A 24,304-nucleotide genomic window follows, 5' to 3' on the forward strand; every position below is an offset into this window, starting at 1 on the left:
CGAGGGGGCAACCTCCTTTACATTACATAAATGAACAATTCTTGGATGATACAAATGAAAATACCTCCTTTCTATATATAGGAGTCTAAGTGGTCCCAATACAATCCAAGCCTACATAACAATAATATTGTAGGGCACAACAATAACAATAGTGGGCTTCTATGTGGCACAATAGTAACAATATGGGCACTACATGGGTACATCAATATAAATAAGGGGTATAACTACAATAGTAATGGGGTAATCACTAGTAATATGGGGACCCAACAAGTTCCACTTGTATTTGAGATAATTTGTTAGTAAGTTCCTTGCCGATGACCTAGATTTCTTTAGACCTAGATATGTCTCAACCCAAATAAAATTTTGGTGCACTTCCCAAAATCTACAGGTTCCACACCTGATTTTTTTCTAATGATCTGGATACTTTATCTAACCTAGATATATGCCCCGAACAGAATTCATTTTCTTTAATCCAGATATGTTGTGACCCAAATAATCTCCTTCCAATTCAAATATAACCTTGATACAAATATCTTTTTCCTAGCCCATATTTATCGCTTCAACTCACATGCCTTCACTTTAATTTGAATATAACTTCTCAATCTGAAAATCTAGGAATCCAGATCAGTTGTATGTGACACACTTTGGGAAGGCTTGGATGAGGCTTATATTTCTTTATGGCATGACCTCAAAGCCTTGTTGTGGGGTACACTCTAGATACTCAAGTTTGGGATGTGGTTTCAATCCAGACTCAGGTGAAATCTACATTACCAACAATTATGAAGCTTAGATGCTCCTTGACCTGGATACTATGTTGCAAACTAGTATGCATGACGAAGATTGTTAACAAAATAATTATTTATTTTTTCCATCTAATGAACTATTTAAAAAATGAATTTGGATTTGCAAAAAGGTAATGTTATAACACTTGACTCCAGTCTGGATTGACGACCCCGAATTGTGCTGTAACCACAATTTACTCGGTAACTTCGAATTAGAGCCGACGATAGCGATTCTTGATCATTCATGATGAAATATAAATTTTTCCTTGCAACAAGGCTAAAAATTATCTCGTTTTATGTTCACAATTCTCACATTCTTGCCAATCTAGACATTACATAGTGAATGTAAAAACCCAAGCATTCATATAAAACATGACATAGAGATTGTGTGAGAGAGACTCCACTGCAAATTCAACACACCATCTCGTAGTATTCTTGCTCAACATTTATTAACATGACCAACATTGATATTCAATAATATTTGAAGAGACCTTCCCACAAGAGATGAGATACAAATATCCATACAATCTTGTGAATAACATTCAAAATCAAATCATCAATTTTAATCAATTGTTATATTGAGGGTTGTTAAATATTGCTATAATCTCCCTTCTTGGCCTCTCAAACCTTTTCTTACACCCACTCTCTATCTTATTCTTCTCTTCTCTCTGTCTATCTCACTCTCTACCCTTGTTTTCAGGACTCTGTTATATACAAGGTGCCAACTTTGTTGAGATTCACTAAATATGGATCAAATTATCCCTACATAGAAATATCCAATCTAAGCCTAAAATCTATAACTCCAATAAATCACTTCAAATAGTGAATATTATGTAGATGGTAAATTAATCCTCCACTTCTCAAATCAATCATTATTACATCTTAATTATGAAAACAAATCCCTTAATCATATCTTAAATTAAATTAAAGAAATCCATTTTATTTTTTAGTAAATTTGATAAGACCTCTTAAGTCTGGTGGACTCTTAAAGAGATACTTCAACGTCACTAATATATAAATATATTAATGATATAGTTTCAATTATATTAATATAAAAAGAAAATATTACGAATAATCTACATGATTAAATGATAGCCATTTTAATTCTGGACACTCTCATATGGAATGATAGCCATTTTAATTCTGGACACTCTCATATGGAATGAAGGGAAAAAAGAAGAAGTGATAATTACACTAGAATATTTAAATAATTATAATTGTAATTAATTATATAAGTAAGATAATGAAAAATTAATATACTTTATAATAATAATAATAATTATAAGTGAAGTTAGTAAATTTCGAAATAAATAATGCTTTTATGAATAGATTCTTTATTATTATATAAAGGGAAATCAAAGTTTCTTATTATTAATGTTGTAAAAATTTGACTACATTTTCATTAGTGCACAAACTTTGTAGTAACCTTTTGTATTTTTAAAATTAAGTGTTAATGACCCTACCTTGTGCTTCTTGTAAGGTTTGAAAGAAATTGTGATTATGATGTCCTTGGAGTCAGCCGACAGTGTCACTATTTGGCATTTGGTTTATGTTTTTGAGAGGATTTTCTTCCTCTACGTGCTACCCATCTCAGGCCTATCTCAGGCAACCGACACTCACAAACTTCCTTTAGTCCTTGAAATGAGCCAATATCTTGTCCTTCCAAATTGCAGATACCCCACGTAAAACATTCAATGCTTTTTCACTTTATTCTTTGAGTCCAAATCAGTTCTATGCATCATTACACCAACGTGGAGAAGTAAATATATATACCCACCAATTTTGGTAGCTTTTTCTGCATGTTGTCCTTTATGTTTGTTGGGGTTTAGCAATCTGTTGCAGCAGCAATGGGTTACAGGCTCACTGTTGGAAGGTTTGTCTGCATAATTCTTGCTACAGTGCTGTCAGCTGATCATCAATTTGTGTTGGGTGAGTTTGATTACAAAGATTCTCTGCATAAATCTATTCTGTTTCTGGAAGCTCAACGTTCAGGAAAACTGTCTAGTAGGAACAGGATCAGTTGGAGAGGAGATTCTGCTGTCACAGATGGACACATGCAAAATGTAGTAATATAATTACTCCTTTTGGTATTGCCATCTAAGTCTGAATGCTTTGCACAATGAGAAAATAATATTAATGGATGCTATAGTTCATATAAACTTGTCTAGAGACTACTCCCATGAAAATTTGCAGCCTTTTCAATTAAAAAACACGGGTTGCCTGCCTTAGATTTTTATATTTTGAGCTGGCCATGGTCAAACTAAATCAGATTTGTTTCACTGGTGAAGTTAGTGGAGTGTTGCTGGTAAACTGGTTTCATTATCATTATGGTCTGCTCTACCCTAATGGCTAAAGCCATTTCTAGTTTATTTGTTTTACGTTTGGGGTATTTTGACTATGATTGCAAACTGATAAAAATAGGTATTGTCTGTACAAATATTTCATTATTTCTGTCCTGTCATTACTTGTGCCGTGTAAAATGTATCTTGTGTTGCAATTATAATTATGATTAAAAGGTAGGAATTTCAAAATGAAATTGTTTGTGTGTTCAAAGAAATTAAAAAAACCCAAAGATTTGTTTAGGGATCTATTATATAAATCATTTAAATTTAAATTTATTTCTAATCAATTAATGTGGCTCATTTAATTGTCTTGAAAAACTATATGAGTAAGTTTTAAAATAGTTCTAAATATTGACAATTTAAATAATTTATGTGATAAATTCCGAAAACAAATCTCTAAATGACTCTACTAAAAAACCACCTTTCATATATATATTAAGATGCAGTTAATTTGGTAACCAAATTCCTATCCCATGCCGTTTTTTAAACCTATTGTCTAAATTTAGAGATTTACTTATAAGGATTTAGATTATCATTTCAAAACAGTAATTAGTTTTTTTGTTATCCCATTAAATTCCATCACTTTGTTTAAACTGATTGTATAGATTTACTAGTGGGGATTTAGATTATCATTACAAAATAATAACTATATTTTTTTCCTTTCCCATGATGAGCACTTTGCCCACCAAATTTCACCCTTTTTATTATTTAAACTTCTCGATCTGAGTGACGAGTTTTACATTATCACTGAGATCTTGGCATTGCCAGCACAATTGAAATAGATATTGTATGTGAAAATATTTCATTATTTCTGTTCTTTGAATGTACCATGTATCCCACGCTCAATTACAATTTCGATTGAGATTATTGTCTATGCAGTTATTTCAACATTGTGTATTATCATTGAGATCTGGGCATTGGCAGCACATTTGAAATAGATATTGTTGTCGGGAATTTCTGGTTATTCCAAACAAAATACAGTGGAAAAATCCTCTGTTTCCACTGTTCAGAATTTTCTGATAAATTCCGAAACAACAAAAATATGAACAGAGAGTAATACTCTGTTTTCTGATAATTCAAAAACACAAGAACAGAGCATAAAATAGTACTCTACTTTGCCTCAGGATCAAAAACTGATCAAAATAATACTTTGTCTTTGACGCAGAAAAATACTCTGTTTTTAACTCAGAAAAACAGAAAAATTCGTTCTCTGGAAACGGTGTTGCAGCAACACAGTTTTTTTTAGTTGCTGTTCGTAGTGTTGCAGCAACGCTGTTCGTGGTGTTGCAGCAACGTAAAATTTTTGGTGTTGCAGCGACGTAACTTTTGACGTCAAGTATTTTTTGAGTTACGAGAAATTTTTTGACAAAATAACTTTTGGTGAAATAACAACGCACAGAAAGAAATTTCTATTTATGAAAATAAACCAACAGATAAAACTAAGTATTCCTCACGTAGAGGGATCTTCACAAAGTATTATGCTAAATAGCATCTTCCTCTTGACAGAGGGATTACAACATGAACGTTTCAGTTCCAGAAAACAACTATTTCAGAAAATTTCAGCATTGCTGTGCAATACAAAAAACTCTCTTGTTCTTCACTGTTGTGTGCTCCCCTTTGCTCTCTATATCTCTCTATTTTCTACTTCTGTTTCTGTTTCTATTTATAGTGCGGGAAAGGGTCTTCACCGCCTTAACTTGCTGACAGAGTTTCTGCTGTTCATAATGAACAGATCTGATCTTTTGCAGTATTTTTTGAGTCAGTGGTGATGAAATCTATGGCTGATAAATGCTGCTACGGCTCGAGAATGATTCTTTTTCTGTTTCAGCCGTTCTGCTCATTAATACGCTTGCTGAAAAGTAACGGTGTGGTGCTGGATCTGATCTTCCTCCTCCTTTGGGAACACAAACAAGCAAACGGTGAAAAGATGGTAATGGCGGTGACATAAAAGACGGGAGAAAATGTGGGGCGCCGGATCACGACAAATGAATAAAGTAAAATAGCTTCTGCTGCTGCACAGCAGTTGGAATTAATATTCCAACACTCCCCTTTTAATTTCAACTGCTGGGTTATCAATCATACCCAGAAGTTTCCTTAAAAACTCAAAACTTTTCTGATCCAATGGCTTTGTCAGAATATCTGCAACCTGTTCCTGAGTCCTGCAATGTTGTAAAATGGTTTCTCCATTGTTCACCAATTCTCTTATGTAGTGAAACTTTGTGTCTATGTGTTTTGTTCTCTCGTGGAATACAGAGTTCTTGGATAATGCAATAGCTGAGCTATTGTCACAAAAAATAACTGTTGCTGTTGCCTGCTCCTGGCATAGACTTCTCAACATTCTCCTCATCCAAACCGCTTGACATGTTGCTGCTGTAGCTGCCACATACTCTGCTTCTGCTGTAGACAATGTCACAATTGGTTGTTTCTTGGAAGCCCATGAAATGGCTCCTGAACCTATGTGAAAAATGTAACCAGATGTGCTTTTCCGGTCATCTACACTTCCAGCCCAATCACTATCTGTGTATCCAACTAAATCTGAACATTCTGAAACAGTATAAAATATGCCATACCTTTTTGTACCTTTAACATATCTCAGAATTCTCTTTGCTGCCTGCCAATGTGTTTCTTTTGGCTTCTCCATGAATTTGGAAATTAAACTAACAGCATACATTATGTTTGGCCTAGTTGCAGTCAAATACATGAGGCTGCCAACTATGCTCTTGTACACACCAGGGTCAAAATATTTGTTGCTGTCCTCTTTGCTGAGTTTTAATCCCATCACTGTGGGAGTGATTGCTGCCTTGCTGTCCTGCATGTTAAATCTGCTCAACACTTCATTTACATATTTTGTCTGTGAAATAAAAATTCCATTTTCATTTTGATCTACTTCTATTCCTAAGAAGTATCTCAGCAAACCCATGTCAGTCATCTCAAATTCTTCTTTCATGACTGATTTGAAATTTTCAATGAGGTAGTCATCATTACCTGTAAAAATCACATCATCAACATATAATACAACAATTAAAATTTTACAGCCTTTTTCTTTGATGTAAACAGTGGGTTCTCCCTCACACTTCTCAAATCCGTTCTCCAGTAGATAGGAATCTATCCTACTGTACCACGCTCTTGGTGCTTGCTTCAGCCCATAAAGAGCTTTCTTCAATCTGCAGACTTTGTGCTCTTGGCCTTTCTTCTCATAGCCTAGAGGTTGCTCGATGTAAACCTCTTCCATTAATACTCCATTCAAGAATGCTGACTTCACGTCCATTTGGTAAACTTTCCATTTGTTTTGTGCTGCTATGGACAACACTGCTCTTACTGTTTCCATTCTTGCAACTGGTGCAAAAGTCTCTTCATAATCTCTTCCATATTGCTGCTTGTATCCCTTGACAACAAGTCTTGCGTTATGCCTTTCTATCTTGCCTTCAGCATTACTCTTGGTCTTGTAGACCCATTTAACTCCAATAACTTCTTTACCTTTTGGTAGATCAACTAAATCCCATGTCTTATTTCTTTCTATGGCATTCATCTCCTCATCCATAGCTTCTATCCATTTCTTATCTTTAATTGCATCTTCAAAATGAACAGGGTCATCAACATGACAATACAAGGCAAACAAAGAATTCATTCCTTCATCATAAATATCACTTAAATTTCTGAATTTCTTACCTCTTTCATTCGGTGTGCAAGTGCTTGTAGATGCACTTGAATTTCCTCCTTGTGGTGTGCTCGGAGAAGCACTCTCATTTCTCCTCAAGGGTGTGTCTTGCTGCTCTGTTGTTGGCACTGCTGTTTGGAGATGTGTTTCAGCCAACTCCTCCTCATCATCATCATGAGACAAACAGTTTTTAACATTAACTGTTTTCTCTATGCTTCCATCCCAAGCTTCTTCTTCAATAAATTGAACATCTCTGCTCACAAAAAACTTCTTGGTGGATGGGATATATAACCTGTAAGCTTTGGATTCTTCACTGTATCCAATGAAAATACACTTCTCCCCTTTGCTGTCCAATTTCTTCCTTAGCTGATCTGGAATGTGTGCATAAGCCACACAACAAAAAAATTTCATGTGGGTGACTCCTTGCTTTGTCCTACTCCATGCTTCTTCTGGCACTTTGTTCATCACTGCTTTTGTAGGACATCTATTCAAGATATATACTGCACAGTGTACAGCTTCAGCCCAATAATCATTTGGCAAATGCTTTGCCTTCAACATGCTCCTTTCCATATCCATGATTGTTCTGTTTTTCCTTTCAGCAACTCCATTTTGCTGTGGGGTGTACCTTGCTGTAAATTGCTTATGAATTCCATTTTCTCTGCAAAAACGTAAAAATTCTTTGGAGATATACTCACCTCCTTTGTCAGTTCTCAAAACCTTGATACGCAGCCCACTTTGATTTTCTACAAGTGCTTTGAAATTTTGGAATTTTTCAAACACTTCACTCTTATTCTTCAGAAAATAAACCCAAGTCTTTCTGGTAAAGTCATCAATAAATGTTAGAAAATATTGGCTGCCTGCAAGTGATGGAGCTTGCATCGGTCCACACAAATCTGAGTGGACAATTTCTAAAGGTGCTTTTGCCCTTATGCTTTTCCCAGTTGGAAAACTTTCTCTGTGTTGTTTTCCCAATATACAACCTTCACAAAGGCTGTCTGGCTTTTCTATCAATGGTAATCCTCTTACCATTCCTTTTCTACTCAACAAATTAAGACCTCCAAAGTTGAGATGTCCAAATCTCAAATGCCACAACCAATTTTCATCCTTTGGTACGCTTTGGAGAGCCTCTTGTGTCACTGCTACAATTACTTCTTTATTTTTCAGATCTGCCCTTATTCTGAGAGGGAACATCCTATTCCTTGTCATCTTCACTTCAACAATACAACGCTTGCTGGGTAATCTGTCCATGATGGTGCATACATCATTCTCAAAGAAAACATTGTAACCCTTCTGAACAAGCTGTCCAATACTCAAGAGATTACACTTCATTCCAGGAACATAATAGACATCTGCTATGGTTTTCTTTTCAACTTTCTTTGTGAATATTTTAACTTCTCCTTTTCCCATAACAGAAATTTTACTATCAGTCCCAAGTGTGACTTGTGACTGCACACTCTGATCTAAAGCAGAAAACAGGGCTATGTTTCCTGTCATATGGTTGCTGCAACCAGAATCTAGAAACCATATATCTTCACTGTTTGTTTCAGCCATATTACAAACTAACAACACATTATCTTGACTGATATTTTCTCTAGTGATATTTGCACTAGATCTATTACTCATATCATACTGCTTTTTCTTACATTCATTTGCATAGTGCCCATATTTTTTACAATAATAACATTGGACATTGGATTTTTCATACCTTTGTCCTTGAGCATGATGTTGTCCACTTTGCTGACTGCTACCATGGCCTTGGTTCTGATTTGGATTGCTACCTCTTCCTTGAACGTTTGTTGGACTGTTTCTTCTGCCTCTGTATTGGCTTCTGCCTTGACCTCTTCCTCTTCCAAATGACATCTGGGTCTTGAAGGCTTGCTCTAGAGATGAGTTTTCATTTCTACTCAACATCTGCTCATGAGTTATCAGTGATGCATGAAGTTCATCAACTGAGAAATTTGAGAGATCCTTTGTCTCTTCTATGGTGGTGACAATCACATCAAACTTTGAGGGTAGGCACCTCAATAGTTTCTCCACAATCCTCCTTTCTTCAAGAATTTCTCCATGAGACCTTATCTGTGTGACCAAACCAATTGCTTGTGTGAAGAATGAGTCAATATTGTCTGACTCCTTCATACGCAGGTTCTCAAAATCTTTCCTCAGCAACTATAGTTTTGCTGTCTTCACTTTCTCCATGCCTTGATAGGCTGTCTTGAGAGTTTGCCATGCTTCTCTGGATGTATTGGCTGCTGCTATCCTCGGAAACACACTCTCATGCACTGCTTGATATAAGAATACAAGGGCTTTTGAGTCCTTCTTCTTATTGCTCTTCAACAGCTCTTTCTCTGCCTGAGTTAATCCATATTCAACAAGTTCCCATAAATCATGTGAGGCAAACACGGCTTTCATGGTTATTGCCCAGTAGTCATAATTTTTCCCATTGAACTGTGGGAGTTGGGTATTAAACATACCCACACTGGTGCTGTCCATTCTTGCAATACTTGACTGTAAAAAAAATCACTTAATTGTTTTCAGCAGCTACACAAAAAACTAATCTGAAAAATACCTTGACAGCGTTTTCGCTCTGCTGGATAATTTGCTGCAGCAACAAATCTTCTTTCAGCTTCTTTGATGTCTTCAAAGAGCCTGGACAAGCTCTGATACCATGTCGGGAATTTCTTGTTATTCCAAACAAAATACAGTGGAAAAATCCTCTGTTTCCACTGTTCAGAATTTTCTGATAAATTCCGAAACAACAAAAATATGAACAGAGAGTAATACTCTGTTTTCTGATAATTCAAAAACACAAGAACAAAGCATAAAATAGTACTCTACTTTTCCTCAAGATCAAAAACTGATCAAAATAATACTTTGTCTTTGACGCAGAAAAATACTCTGTTTTTAACTCAGAAAAACAAAAAAAATCGTTCTCTGGAAACGGTGTTGCAGCAACACAGTTTTTTTCAGTTGCTGTTCGTATTGTTGCAGCAACGCTGTTCGTGGCGTTGCAGCAACGTAAAATTTTTGGTGTTGCAGCAACGTAACTTTTGACGTCAAGTATTTTTTGAGTTACGAGAAATTTTTTGACAAAATAACTTTTGGTGAAATAGCAACGCACAGAAAGAAACTTCTATTTATGAAAATAAACCAACAGATAAAACTAAGTCTTCCTCACGTAGAGGGATCTTCACAAAGTATTATGCTAAAGAGCATCTTCCTCTTGACATAGGGATTACAACATGAATGTTTTAGTTCCAGAAAACAACTATTTCAGAAAATTTCAGCACTGCTGTTCAATACAAAAAACTCTCTTGTTCTTCACTGCTGTGTGCTCCCCTTTGCTCTCTATATCTCTCTATTTTCTACTTCTGTTTCTGTTTCTATTTATAGTGCGGGAAAGGGTCTTCACTGCCTTAACTTGCTGGCAGAGTTTCTGTTGTTCATAATGAACAGATCTGATCTTTTGCAGTATTTTTTGAGTCGGTGGTGATGAAATCTATGGCTGATAAATGCTGTTACGGCTCGATAATGATTCTTTTTCTGTTTCATCCGTTCTGCTCATTAATACGCTTGCTGAAAAGTAACGGTGTGGCGCTGGATCTGATCTTCCTCCTCCTTTGGGAACACAAACAAGCAAACGGTGAAAAGATGGTAATGGCGGTGACATAAAAGACGGGAGAAAATGTGGGGCGCCGGATCACGACAAATGAATAAAGTAAAATAGCTGTTGCTGCTGCACAGCAGTTGGAATTAATATTCCAACAATTGTCTGTGAAAATATTTCATTATTTCTGTTCTTTGAATGTACAATGTATCCCACGCTCATTTACAATTTCAATTGAGCTTATTGTCTGTGCAGGTATTTCAACATTGTGTATTAAAGATATCGTTGTATCCTTATTAATTCCAATCGCTCTACTTTCAATTGCTCTACTTTCAGATCAATACATGTTTTAGATTCTATGGCTACTCAGCAATTTTCATTTTTCCATGATTACAAACTATTGTCCCGAGCCAGGCAAAAATCTAAAAGAGAGCTATAGCTTTGTAAGTTAAAAAGAAAACTGGCTAATGAATTTTGATGGAATGATAAAACGTAATAATGATATTTTTTACCAAGTTTGTTAAGTTTTTAAAGTAAGGTGGTGATATTCTTCATAAAAATTTGAACGGTCAAATCCATGTCTTGGTTGGCAAGTCCTCTCGATTATTGATGCAATGGTAAATTAAATACCGACCCATCAATGAATTCTAAAGTTTGTTATGCTTTAAAGGATCCCATTAACACTCTCTATCCAAATAATTTTGTGAATATAATATTTAGTCCATATCCTACCAATTCCTAATAACTTTGGTACATTAGAAAACTCACCAAAACTTAATTTTGAATTAAGGGCTCTTCCTTGAAAGTGACAGGCTTGCTAGGGTACCATCAACATTCTCTATTCAAATAATTTGTGCATTCAATATGTAGTCCAGATCCTCAACAAGTCTGAAAAGATACAATGATGTTTCGTATGGTTTTTACTGTGTTTTTGTGTAGGTGGTGTTATCACTCAGGTTGTTCCCTTTGACTCCTAAGGGAATACGACCGAGGTAACCACAGACCAATCTTTGGATTGCAGGTCCTAGCCTAACTGCAATCAAAGAGGGCTCTCTCTTTATGATTTAGCTTTGTTTTAGGGGTGATTTTAGGCTAGATATGATGTGCATGGGTTTGCTTTTTATTTGGTGGATTGGTTGGTGTTTTCAGACAGAGTTGGCATGTAAAATTTAAGAAGTTCAGACCATTGGGCATGGAGTCAATGAATGTGAACTGATGGGTGTGTTTCTTTGGTAAAAGAGAGGAATACAGAGCAGGATAGCTACACATGACACAATGTTAAATGTTGGGATTAAGATGAAATGGAGGTAGGGGATGAGAGGCAATTAAGGATCTCTCATCCAACCAAAGAGGGAAAGTGGATGAAGGCTAAATAGGAGCAATGAAGGATTCCTAGACAACATTCATAAATGAGAGAAATAGCTTAAACATGATCAATTAAGTATGCATATTCATCACTAATTTAGAGGAAAACATATAAAACCACAGAAATTGAGCACAGAGCATATAGAAAGAGTTCTGAGCTATTCTTTCTTTCTGCAATTTAGATTGTGATATATAGATGATACAGACACATATAAACTGAGAAAATAGAGGCAGGAAAGACTTATTGAACCATGAGAAAGCACGAGAATTCCATATTAAGCTCTTCAACCATTAAAACCACAACCAGCCAGTTCAGAAGCAAATATTCCAACAATCTTTGATTATAAAAACTCTCAAGCTTACAGCGCAAGTCTGAAAAACAACGAACCAACCAACCCTTAATACATAGCTCATGGTGGTATTTATAGGAAAAATATCTACAAAACAGATCTGAGGGAAGATCTGGGGAAATAACTCTGATTAACCTAACTTATTGTGAAATAAATGTAACAAATATCTACTTAAGCTGCGCTGGAGGCAGCATCGTTCAAAATGGGGCTTTGAGGTGTCCTTTTGGCTCTGTGCTGTTCATTTGGCCATAACTGTGCTTTGGTTTCTGCAGCGCTGCCCTTAGGTGGCTTTGATGTGCATTAACTCTGATCTGATGAGCCTTTAATGGGCTTTTACTGCTTATTTGACTTGGATGGAGGCCCTTTAATGTTTATTTGCCTTGGCTTAAAGTCTTTCATTGAAAATCTCTAACTGATACACTTTTCCGCAACTCTGATACACTTTAATACTTGAATCGGGGCCTTTTCTCTCCACTGATACTCTTTAACTGTCAAAATCGCCCTTGCCTACCAATTTATAGTGAGATTTGACTACTTCTGTGCTTTCCGTGGCCTTTAGAGCTGTTTCGGCACTTGGCCGATCAAAATATTATCAAGACTGAAGAAATCCTGCAAAAATGGAGGAGGAATGCTCACTGATGGCTTGTGCTGGGCTGTGCTCGTTGTCCGGAGCAAATTTGGGCTTTGGAGCGATAAAAAATGCCTGAAGAATGCATGCTTCCTTTGAACTGGAGCGCACACAGGCATAGATATGAATAATATAAAAAATAGCCTTTTTTCCTTTGTAAGGAAAAAGACCATTTTACACGTAAAATTCATGAAAAACAGAGGCGGGAGCGACACTGTAGCAGAAAATTAATCCTAGCCGTTGGATTGTGTGATGGCAGATCCAACGGTTGCGATTGAATCACAATATCGCTATCGGCGGGGATCGAGGGACGGGGGCTTTTATATATGTACGACTTCCAATATAGCGATCGCCGATATCGCTATCGGCGATCGGCTATCGGGGGTGGAATGGGCGATGGCTATTATATATGCAATAGCGATAAGATCTGGACCGTTGATCTGAGGGTAGATCGGACGGCTACCGCGCGATCGCAATATCGCGTCGGCGAAGGTCTAAGGGGCGGGCTTTATATTTAATTGCGATGCGATATGCGATATATGGCGATAAAGGGGAAATATGAAGAAATGCAATGTTTAATGATAAACATATGTTTTATTGAAAACATAGGTTTATGCGGTAAAACGATAAAAAGCGGATATATCAGGGATAAAGGGAAAATGCGATAGGAAGGGCTCCCGATAGCGATATCGCTTCGGATGCGATAGCGATATCGCATTGGAGCATGAGGAATGGGGGCATATATATATGGGGCCAACACTACTGCTACCTCCGACAACGATATCGCGTCGGAGGGGGGAGATTTCTAATCGGAGGAGGGATTTATGCCTTTAAAAGGGTTATAAAGCATCGGAAGGGTTTTTAATGCATCGGAAGGGGGATTTTTAATGCAATGGAAGAAGTCCAATGCATGAAAAAGAGGGTTTTATGAAGTAAAAGGGGTTTTATGCATTGGAAGGGGTCCAAAGCATTGGAAGATGGTTTAAAGAGGAAAATGAGGGTTCCTACTAGGTTTCAAATAAACTTAGTAATTCCCAAGGCATATTTATGGTTATATTTCAACCAGAGGGAGGGGATATGTATATAAAGGGGATTTATAACATATTTTTAATAGAGGAAGGGGAAATAAGATGGGATTTATATAATAGAGTTAGTAATTAATATGGAGTTTGTGAAGAAAGCGCTGTGTATAGAAATCTTAGGCTACAAAGGGGAATTAGGACTTTATAGAAGAAATATGAGCACTCCTAAGTAAAGCAGATTTTTACTTAGGCAAATGTTATGGAATATGATGAATTTTAAAGATATCAAGTAGATCTTAACACCTTTAAGGGGAAATTAGTGAATGATTTGGGGAAAAGGAAAAAGGGGAAGTTAGTCATGCCTCACTTGAGTTGCTCTAAGGGAAAGTTGCCTTGCACTTGTGATCTGAAGTAGATTAGCACTTTGAAACACAAAACTGGATCACAATTCATCATTCTGCCACCTTAAAACTGCCTACCCAGCCTACTCACCTAACATTTTTTCTTCTTTTTGTTTGGGTGCACTTGAACTAGAAAACCCATCTTTTCATCTTTTCTTTTGGCTATCCTCCTACCTAAATCTACCCTTATTACTTCCAGGGGCTTAGATTAAGCTTTTGAGCACCCTAGCTTCTCTACCTATCTAACAATCTGCCAAGATTAAACAGTTTGGTCAGATCTTTATTCTCTATCTTCTAAAACAAGCAATTTAAACCTAGGGATGCCAAGATTAAGCTGTTTGGCCTTCCCTTAACCGTGAAAAAATTACAATTTTGAAGTTATTCGAAGATGGAACTTTTGTAGCATGGAGAAGATGAACATATTTGGCACTTCCACTGCCAATCATGAAATATGAAACCTATTGCAATAGGAGGCTAACAGTGGCTCCACTTGGGGATGGATTTTCCTTGTGAAAAGTCAAGAACAACAGGTCAGATGGCCTTATTATTCAATTCTTGCTGTATTCTGAAAACTTCCCTTTGTTGGCTGCTTTATTGTATATATGATAGCACACTTGAGGAGCTTAGGGCCTTCACTTCAGGCTTCAACTGCAACAAGCTATTGTCCAAAACAAAAAAAACTCCTACTCACCCTAATCAACACTTACTTTGCTGGTTAGGTGAAATGAAACAGCCAATGCAGCCACTTAAGCATTATAAACATCAATGACCTTTGCTGCTTGTGTTTGTTGGTGCTTGAAATGGAGATCTTGCAATCTGATGTAGCTTTGTTAACCATTGAGAAGATCAGAAAAGTCCTAATCTCCTTTGTTGAATCTAAACACTGTACAAAAGGGTCCTGCAACATATATACACAATTGCTGAGCTGAATTAAAGAGTTGTACAAAGGTTTAGGATGACTATCATGCCTTTGAATTGGGAAATCACCAGCATCTTGATATTGAGCCTTACAGCCTGCTAACGGAGAAGAGCGCTGATCTATTTCATCACTCAGTCTGTCTGCTGATGGATTACACGGAACATGGAAGGATATTTGTAATTTGTTACATTCAGGCTCATAAGGAACTTGACTGATTTGCACTTGATGCTCCTTCCTCTCTTTAAAAAATTCAGATGACTGAAAACAAAGCGGCGGGGAAAGAACTTGGATCACTTGATTACATACTGCTGCTTCCAAGTCTTCTTCGAACTGGCATTCAGTGACACTTTGGGGTTGCAAATCTAGAGGTAATGCATTAGGAGCAAGGATTTGACTCTCCTCTAAATGGCCAATATCAACATTTGATGACACTTGACTACGAGTTGCATGATAATTATCCTTAATGAACTGAAAATATTCAAAACAAAAAGGCAAATTTCCTTCGCTGAAATCAAAATTCTCTGCATTTTCCTCCTTTTCTTCATAGTTGAAATGAGCAAGCTGATCACTGATTTCAGGCCACTGAACCTGAACACTTCTTTCTGCCAAAATAACACTTGATTCCTCTGCAAGGCTTATTTGGATTTGAGGCACATAATCATCATCATACAGATCATATTTGGGCAAACAACTAAAAGGAGAAAAGCTATCATATTCACACAGAATATCAGGACACTGCTCCTTCACATATGGCTCTATGAATATGTCATCTGATTTGTGGTAGGTTTGTTCGTGAATACCACTAATTTCCTTCTACAAAATAGATGTGTTCTGGTGCTCTAAACATTCAACTTTCATTGCGATCTGTTGCATCATTTCCTCTGTTTCTTTTAACAAATAAAGAAGTTTTTCTTTTTGCTCTGCCTTGCGTTGTTCCTCTCTAATCTTCAGATTTGCCTCCACGTCCATAGCCATGTCTTGAATCTATTTGATAGTGGACGGGCTTCTTTCTCTCAAACGATATTCAATTTCTGCATCAAAAGCTCTTGGATAATGCAATAGAGCTAAATCAGGGGGAGGTCTTATATTCAAAGGCATAGAATGATAAATTTGATTGAATCGGTCGGAAAATTGCTGAACTGTTTCATCTAGAAGCCTTCTTAATTGATTATATTCTTCTATGAGCATGAGGAAATTGACTTTGATCATCCATCTATCAAGGAAGAGTTTGAGAAACTGCTCAAGATTAGAGATGCTAGCCTCAGGCAAGGTCTTGAACCAAGTCCTAACTTCGCTTTGCAAAGAAAGGGCGAAAAGCCTAATACTAACATCCTCATCTTCTACTTCAAATATGTTAAGATAGTCTTCAAAAGCTTGGATATGCTTTTGAGCAGTAACTCCATTCTCTCCATCAAATCTCGGGAGATACTCAGGATGATCTTTAGGAAAAAGATTGAGCGTGGGAGGCAAAATGAGAGGCGTATATCTATCGAGAACCTTACGAGGCACGGGAATATGTAAAGGGATTGGAAGACTGGGCTCGATTTTTGGTTCCTCCTTGACTGTATGATGATCTTTAACAACATTAGAAGACTGCTGCTCTAATGCGCAAGGAGGCTTTTCAACAATGTTTTCCAAAGGAAAATTTTAAGAATCTAATCTAAAATCGTCTTTAAAGTACAATATACATTGCAAAAGCATGATCTGCTCATATAGTTCTTTCAGGTTCATTTCTCCAGTGGAGTCTTTATTATGAGCATGATGTGGAGTCGCCAGGTGGATGAATTAACTTTGAAGTGCCTGATCTCTGTCCATCGTCACAGATCAAAGCTAAACATGAAATAATTCTGAAGAAAAGGGGGATCTTTTCCAGGGAATGAGATTTTTTGAGATTTTTCAGATTATTTTGATTTTTTTGGGATATTTTTCAAAACAGATCAAGGATTTTATTCAAGAGGCAAACTGATCAAATACTTAGATGTGCAATGATAAACAAAATGATTCAGTCCCCAGTTGAGTCGCCAATGATGTTATCACTCAGGTTGTTCTCTTTGACTCCTAAGGGAATATGACCGAGGTAACCATAGACCAATCTTTAGATTGCAGATCCTAGCCTACCTGCAATTAGAGAGGGCTCTCTCTTTATGATTTAGCTTTGTTTTAGGGGTGATTTTAGGCTAGATATGATGTGCATGGGTTTGATTTATGTTTGGTTGATTGGTTGGTGTTTTCAGACAGAGTTGGCATGTAAAGTGTAAGAAGTTCAGACCATTGGGCATGGAGTCAATGAATGTGAACTGATGGGTGTGTTTCTTTGGTAGAAGAGAGGAATACAGAGCAGGATAGCTACACATGACACAATGTTAAATGTTGGAATTAAGATGAAATGAAGGTCAGGGGATGAGAGGCAATTAAGGATCTCTCATCCAGCCAAAGAAGGAAAGTGGATGAAGGCTAAATAGGAGCAATGAAGGATTCCTAGACAACATTCAGAAATGAGAGAAATAGCTTAAACATGATCAATTAAGTATGCATATTCATCACTAATTCAGAGGAAAATATATAAAACCACAAAAATTGAGCACAGAGCATATAGAAAGAGTTCTGAGCTATTCTTTCTTTCTGCAGCTTAGATTGTGATATATAGATGATACAGACACATATAAACTGAAAAACAGAGGTAGGAAAGACTTATTGAACCATGAGGAAGCACGAGAATTCCGTATTAAGCTCTTCAACCATTAAAACCACAACCAGCCAGTTGAGAAGCAAATATTCCAACAATCTTTGATTATAAAAACTTTCAGGCTTACAACGCAAGTCTAGAATGAGAAAAACAACGAACCAACCAACCCTTAATACATAGCTCAGGGTGGTATTTATAGGAAAAATATCTACAAAACAGATCTGAGGGAAGATCTGGGGAAATAACTCTGATTAACCTAACTTATCCTGAAATAAATGTAACAAATATCTACTTAAGCTGCGTTGGAGGCAGCAACATTCAAAATGGGGCTTTGAAGTGTCCTTTTGGCTCTGTGCTGTTCATTTTGCCATAACTGTGCTATGGTTTCTGCAGCGCTGCCCTTAGGTGGCTTTGATGCGCATTAACTCTGACCTGATGAGCCTTTAATGGGCTTTTACTGCTTCTTTGACTTGGATGGAGGCCCTTTAATGTTTATTTGCCTTGGCTTGAAGTCTTTCACTTAAAATCTCTAACTGATACACTTTTCCGCAACTCTGATACACTTTAAAACTTGAATCGGGGCCTTTTCTCTGCACTGATACTCTTTAACTGTCAAAATCGCCCTTGCCTGCCACTTTATGGTGAGATTTGGCTGCTGTTGTGTTTTCCGTGGCCTTTAGAGCTATTTCGGCGCTTGGCCGATCGAAATATTATCGAGACTGAAGAAATCCTGCAAAAATGGTGGAGGAATGCTCACTGATGGCTTGTGATGGGCCGTGCTCGTTGTCCTAAGCAAATTTGGGCTTTGGAGCGATCAAAAATGGCTGAAGAAGGCATGCTTCCTTTGAACTGGAGCATGCACAGGCATAGATATGAATAATATAAAAAATAGCCTTGTTTCCTTTGTAAGGAAAAATACCATTTTACACGTAAAATTCATGAAAAACAGAGGTGGGAGCGACACTGTAGCAGAAAATTAATCTTGGCCGTTGGATCACGTGATGGCAGATCCAACAGTTGTGATTGAATCGCAATATCGCTATCGGCAGGGATCGGGGGACGGGGGCTTTTATATTTGTGCGACTTCAGATATAGCGATCGTCGATATCGCTATCGGAAATCGGCTATTGGGGGTGGAATGGGCGATGGCTATTATATATGCGATAGCGATGGGAGCGATGTGATAAGATTTGGACCGTTGATCTGAGGGCAGATCGGATGGCTGCCGCGCGATCGCAATATCGCGTCGGCGGAGGTCTAGGGGGCGGGCTTTATATTTAATTACGATGCGATATGCGATATAGGGCGATAAAGGATAAATGTGCGGAAATGAAATGTTTAACGATAAACATATGTTTTATTGAAAACATAGGTTTATGCGGTAAAACGATAAAAAGAAGATATATCAGGGATAAAGGGAAAATGCGATAGGAAGGGCTCCCGATAGCGATATCTCTTCGGATGCGATAGCGATATCGCATCGGAGCATCAGGAATGGGGGCATATATATATGGGGCCAACATTGTTGCTACCTCCGACAACGATATCGCGTCGGAGGGGGGAGATTTCTAATCGGAGGAGAGTTTTATGCCTTTAAAAGGGTTATAAAGCATCGGAAGGGTTTTTAATGCATCGGAAGGGGGATTTTTAATGCAATGGAAGAAGTCCAATGCATGAAAAAGAGGTTTTTATGAAGTAAAAGGGGTTTTATGCATTGGAAGATGGTTTAAAGAGGAAAATGAGGGTTCTTACTAAGTTTCAAATAAACTTAGTAATTCCCAAGGAATATTTATGGTTATACTTCAACCAGAGGGAGGGGATATGTATATAAAGGGGATTTATAACATATTTTTAATAGGGGAAGGGGAAATAAGAAGGGATTTATATAATAGAGTTCTGAATTAATATGGAGTTTGTGAAGAAAGCACTGAGTATAGAAATCTTAGGCTACAAAGGGGAATTAGGACTTTATAGAAGAAATATGAGCACTCCTAAGTAAAGCAGATCTTTACTTAGGCAAATGTTATGGAATATGATGAATTTTAAAGATATCAAGCAGATCTTAACATTTTTAAGGGGAAATTAGTGAATGATTTGGGGAAAAGGAAGAAGTGGAAGTTAGTCATGCCTCGCTTGAGTTGCTCCAAGGGAAAGTTGCCTGTCACTTGTGATCTGAAGTAGATTAGCACTTTGAAACACAAAACTGGATCACAATTCATCATTCTGCCACCTCAAAACTGCCTAACCAGCCTACTCACCTAACATTTTTTCTTCTTTTTGTTTGGGTGCACTTGAACTAGCAAACCCAACTTTTCATCTTTTCTTTTGGCTATCCTCCTACCTAAATCTACCCTTATTACTTCTAGGGGCTCAGATTAAGCTTTTGAGCACCCTAGCTTCTCTACCTATCTAACAATCTGCCAAGATTAAACAGTTTGGTCAGATCTTTATTCTCTATCTTCTAAAACAAGCAATTTAAACCTAGGGAGGCCAAGATTGAGCTGTTTGGCCTTCCCTTAACCGTGACAAAATTACAATTTTGAAGTTCTTCAAAGATGAAACTTTTGCAGCATGGAAAAGATGAACATATCTGGCACTTCCACTGCCAATCATGAAATATGAAACATATTGCAATAGGAGGCTAACATGTGGATTTGGTGGGAGGTTACTATGACGTTGGGGATAATGTGAAGTATGGACTTCCCATGGCATTCACAGTTACCATGTTGGCATGGGGAGGCCTTCACTATGAAGTTGAACTTGCAACAGCTAGAGAATTGGAGGACGTTAGGAATGCCATTAGGTGGGGTACTGATTATTTCATCAAAGCAAGTGCCACTAAAAACCAGCCATGGGTTCAGGTAAACAAATTATTATAGCATTTAAATCACACTAAGGCTCACACTAACTAGCATTTATAGTTTTTTTTATGATTTTGATTTTTAGGGGCAAACTTTAACTAATGAGAATAGAAAATACTATAATTAGATTTACATAGAACATATGTTTAACTGTTTTTTTTTTCAGGTGGGAGATCCTATTGCAGACCATAGCTGTTGGTAGAACCCAGAGAGAATGGACACTCCAAGGACTTTGTAAAAAATAGATAAATCCACTCCAGGGACAGAAATTGCAGTAGAGACTACTGCAACATTGGCTGCTTCCTCCATTGTCTTTCTAACCGTTGACAATCCTTATTCCCATCGCCTCCTCAAAAGAGCTAGATTGGTATAAGATTAATCTCTTCCAAATTGAAAGTTAAATTAATCTAAAAATGCAATATCCCCTTCAATTTTTTATAACATTCACGTAATTGAATATGTAATGTATTATTGCAGATCTTTCGTTTTGCTGACTAGTACCGTGGAACATATGATGGAGAATGCCCTTTCTATTGCTCTGTCTCAGGCTATGATGTATACTTTCCCCATAATAACACATTTTCAAATTAAATACACATTACTAACACACCATTATTTAAAAGTAAATAATCAGTAACTTCATGATGCCTTATTCTTCTTCCTCGGCCAACATGCAGGACGAGCTTCCATGGGCAGCATCATGGCTGTATAGGGCAACTGGATTGTCAAAATATACCAAATACATACTTCAACATAATTTTTCTACTTCCACTTAATCTGACTTCAGCTGGGATCTCAAATCTCCAGGTGTTCAAGTCCTCATGTCTCGTGTAAGTTGATATCTACATAAATCATATCAATTACCAAATGTTCAAGCTAGTCAATTGAGATAAAAGTTTGAAATCTTGTCACTTGACCTTCAACTTACTCACACTATCATAAAACTAATAATAAAACATGGCAGCTATATTTCTCTGGAGAATCCAACTTGGAAGTTTACAGAAAGAAAGAAGAAGCATTTCTCTGCTCAGTTCCTCCAGAACGTCCTCATTTCAAACTTTCCACAACACCAGGTAATTGAAAATTTCCCCTTATGCTATGGGTTTCAAAGTTAAGCTCCTTAACAATGTATAATATGTTGCATTTGGACAGGAGGATTGTTATATGTCAGAGATGGTGCAAATACGCAATATGCTACAAGCATATCATTCCTTGTATCAGTATACAGTGATTTGTTATCAAAGTACAAGCAATCCCTACAATGTGGCGATCAAATCTATGAACCAAGCAACCTGATTGCATTTGCCAAAAAACAAGTACATATACATGTTGGATTTTTCGTTTTTGCAAAATATTTAATAAAGGACCATAACAACTTATCATACTAGTGTATCTATTTCCACATTTTCAGAATTTAAGAAATTCGAAGTTAGTTAGATATCTGTTTTTTGGATCCATCACATTACATATCTACATTTGTGATGGATATTGAAGACAATATCTAAATAATTTCATTCACAAAAGTCTCTATTAATATCTAAATAATTTTATTTAGAAAAGTCTTTCAAAAGGATCCATCACATTACATATATACATTTGTGATGGATCTGGAAGACAATATCTAAATAATTTTATTCAAGAAATTCAAAATTAAAATCTCCATGGAGAGATTCAAAATTATAATTTAATTAGTTTCCATATCTACATAGGTTAAAGAAACCAACAAAGTATTTTCTTACGCAATGCATCTGAGCTGACACCACCTTGGTTATCTGGATGCAATAATGATTTAGCTGTCGACTACATTGCGTTTAATATTGTAAAATTTACAGGTTCATTACATATTGGGTAAAAATCATGGTTGGTTTTGGTGACAAATATCCACAACAAGCTCATCACAGAGGGTCTTCAATAGTTTCAATATACGTGGAGTCCACAACGATATCATGTACCGAAGGTTTCATGGTGTGGTTCCACAGACCAGCACCGACCCCAAATGAATTAACAGGTGCAGTTTTAGGAGGGCCTGATCGCCATGAAATGTTTGAGGATTGCAGGGCCGATCCGAGCAAGCTTGAGCCCACAACGTATATCAATGCCCCTCTCGTGGGAGTCCTGGCTAAGCTCGACAGTATCAGCATGAAATCACCAATTTAAATTTGAAAGGTTATGCTATTAATTCATTCTTTGTTCTAAGGTTGCTTTCCGTTGTGGCTAGGTTAATTAGCCAATGGAAGAAAGTATATGAACTTTGTTTATTCTGGGCTCTAGGATTATTTTTTGGGTCATTTCAGCTTGTTGGATCCCATGGCCAGATTGAAGGCTTGTCACTGCTACTTCCATCCTGGATCCTGTATGCAGAGCAGGCTTTGTAAATCGATTTTTCCTTTTAAATAAAGTAAAATTGTATCACTTGTAAATAGAGAGACTTTACGTCTTGGATCCTGTACGAATATGGCTGGTCAATTCTCTCCTCCTTTGCTTTATTGATTATAAATTTGTATTACTTGAAAAAAAAAAAGAGAGTATATGGGGCTCTCGAAGCTATTACATGAAACATTCATTTTCTGCGTTGGTTAATCGAGATTTAACCTTATTGTTATTGAATATTATATATATATATATATATATATATATATATATATATATATATATATAAATAAAATATTATTATTTTTTGTTAAAAAAAAATAAAATTGAAACATGAACTTTTAGACAAAGTTCCAATAACAACGCCAATACTCTTATACTTACACAAACACTCTTATTTTTATTATTAGTATGTGTTTTGCACTAGTATACTTGTTTAGGGGTTTTATTTAAATTATGTGATGTAAAAGTTAATATAAAATTAAGTTATTTCATAATTTTATTATAAAGTGTATTTTATTCACTATGCAATATTTTTAATATTGTTTTTAAGTTATTTTTTTACTTATAATTTTCATTTATAAAACAACTTTATTGTAAGGGCGATTTTTTATTTGTATAATTGAACTTATATGCAAAGTTAAATGAGGATATATATATATATATATATATATATATATATATATATATATATATATATATATATATATATATATATTTATTTTATTTTTTTTTTTCATAACATTAAGGAAAATTTTAAGGATGAGAATTTATCTTAAAGTTTAAAAATTTTGGCAAATCTTACTATTTCATAATATGCAAAGTGTAAAACATTTTGCAATTTGTTTGTAAAAGAATTAAAGTCTTTAAAATTTTGGTAATTTTTAAGGTAAAATAATCTTATACTTTAAATTTTGGATGAATCATTTTTAGAAAAATTAGAAATTGGTGAATCTATTTTTAGGAAAAAAACATCGATAGCCTTTAAAATTTTCTCTCTACAATATCCATCATCATGTGGATAAAATCTAAGGTGCCATGTGGTTCTTTGTTACAAATTAATGTCTTTTTTCAAAAAGTGGCATAGCTTTCAGATTTGAAGTCTATCTTTCATGTTGTTATTTTTTAAATAGACTATTTTTTGAGAGAGCTTTCTATTTAGATAATCAGTTTCAACATTTGAGTATATATATATATATATATATATATATATATATATATATATATATATATATATAAAGAGAGAGAGAGAGAGTTGCTCCAACTCAACTTTTCCTTACCAATTTCAACTATTTATGGAAATCTCACATGGAGGT

At 36.2% G+C, this 24,304-nt stretch overlaps 1 pseudogene; it reads left to right on the forward strand.

The window, feature by feature from the left end:
* The first annotated feature begins 2,607 nt into the window (after positions 1-2,607).
* Positions 2,608-22,775, forward strand: LOC149254981 (endoglucanase 16-like; annotated as a pseudogene).
* The last annotated feature ends 1,529 nt before the right edge of the window (positions 22,776-24,304 follow it).

Source organism: Pinus tabuliformis, chromosome 7, assembly GCF_031772625.1.
Source record: "Pinus tabuliformis cultivar Carrire ecotype Pingquan chromosome 7, CPIR1, whole genome shotgun sequence".
Taxonomy (NCBI): Eukaryota; Viridiplantae; Streptophyta; class Pinopsida; order Pinales; family Pinaceae; genus Pinus; species Pinus tabuliformis.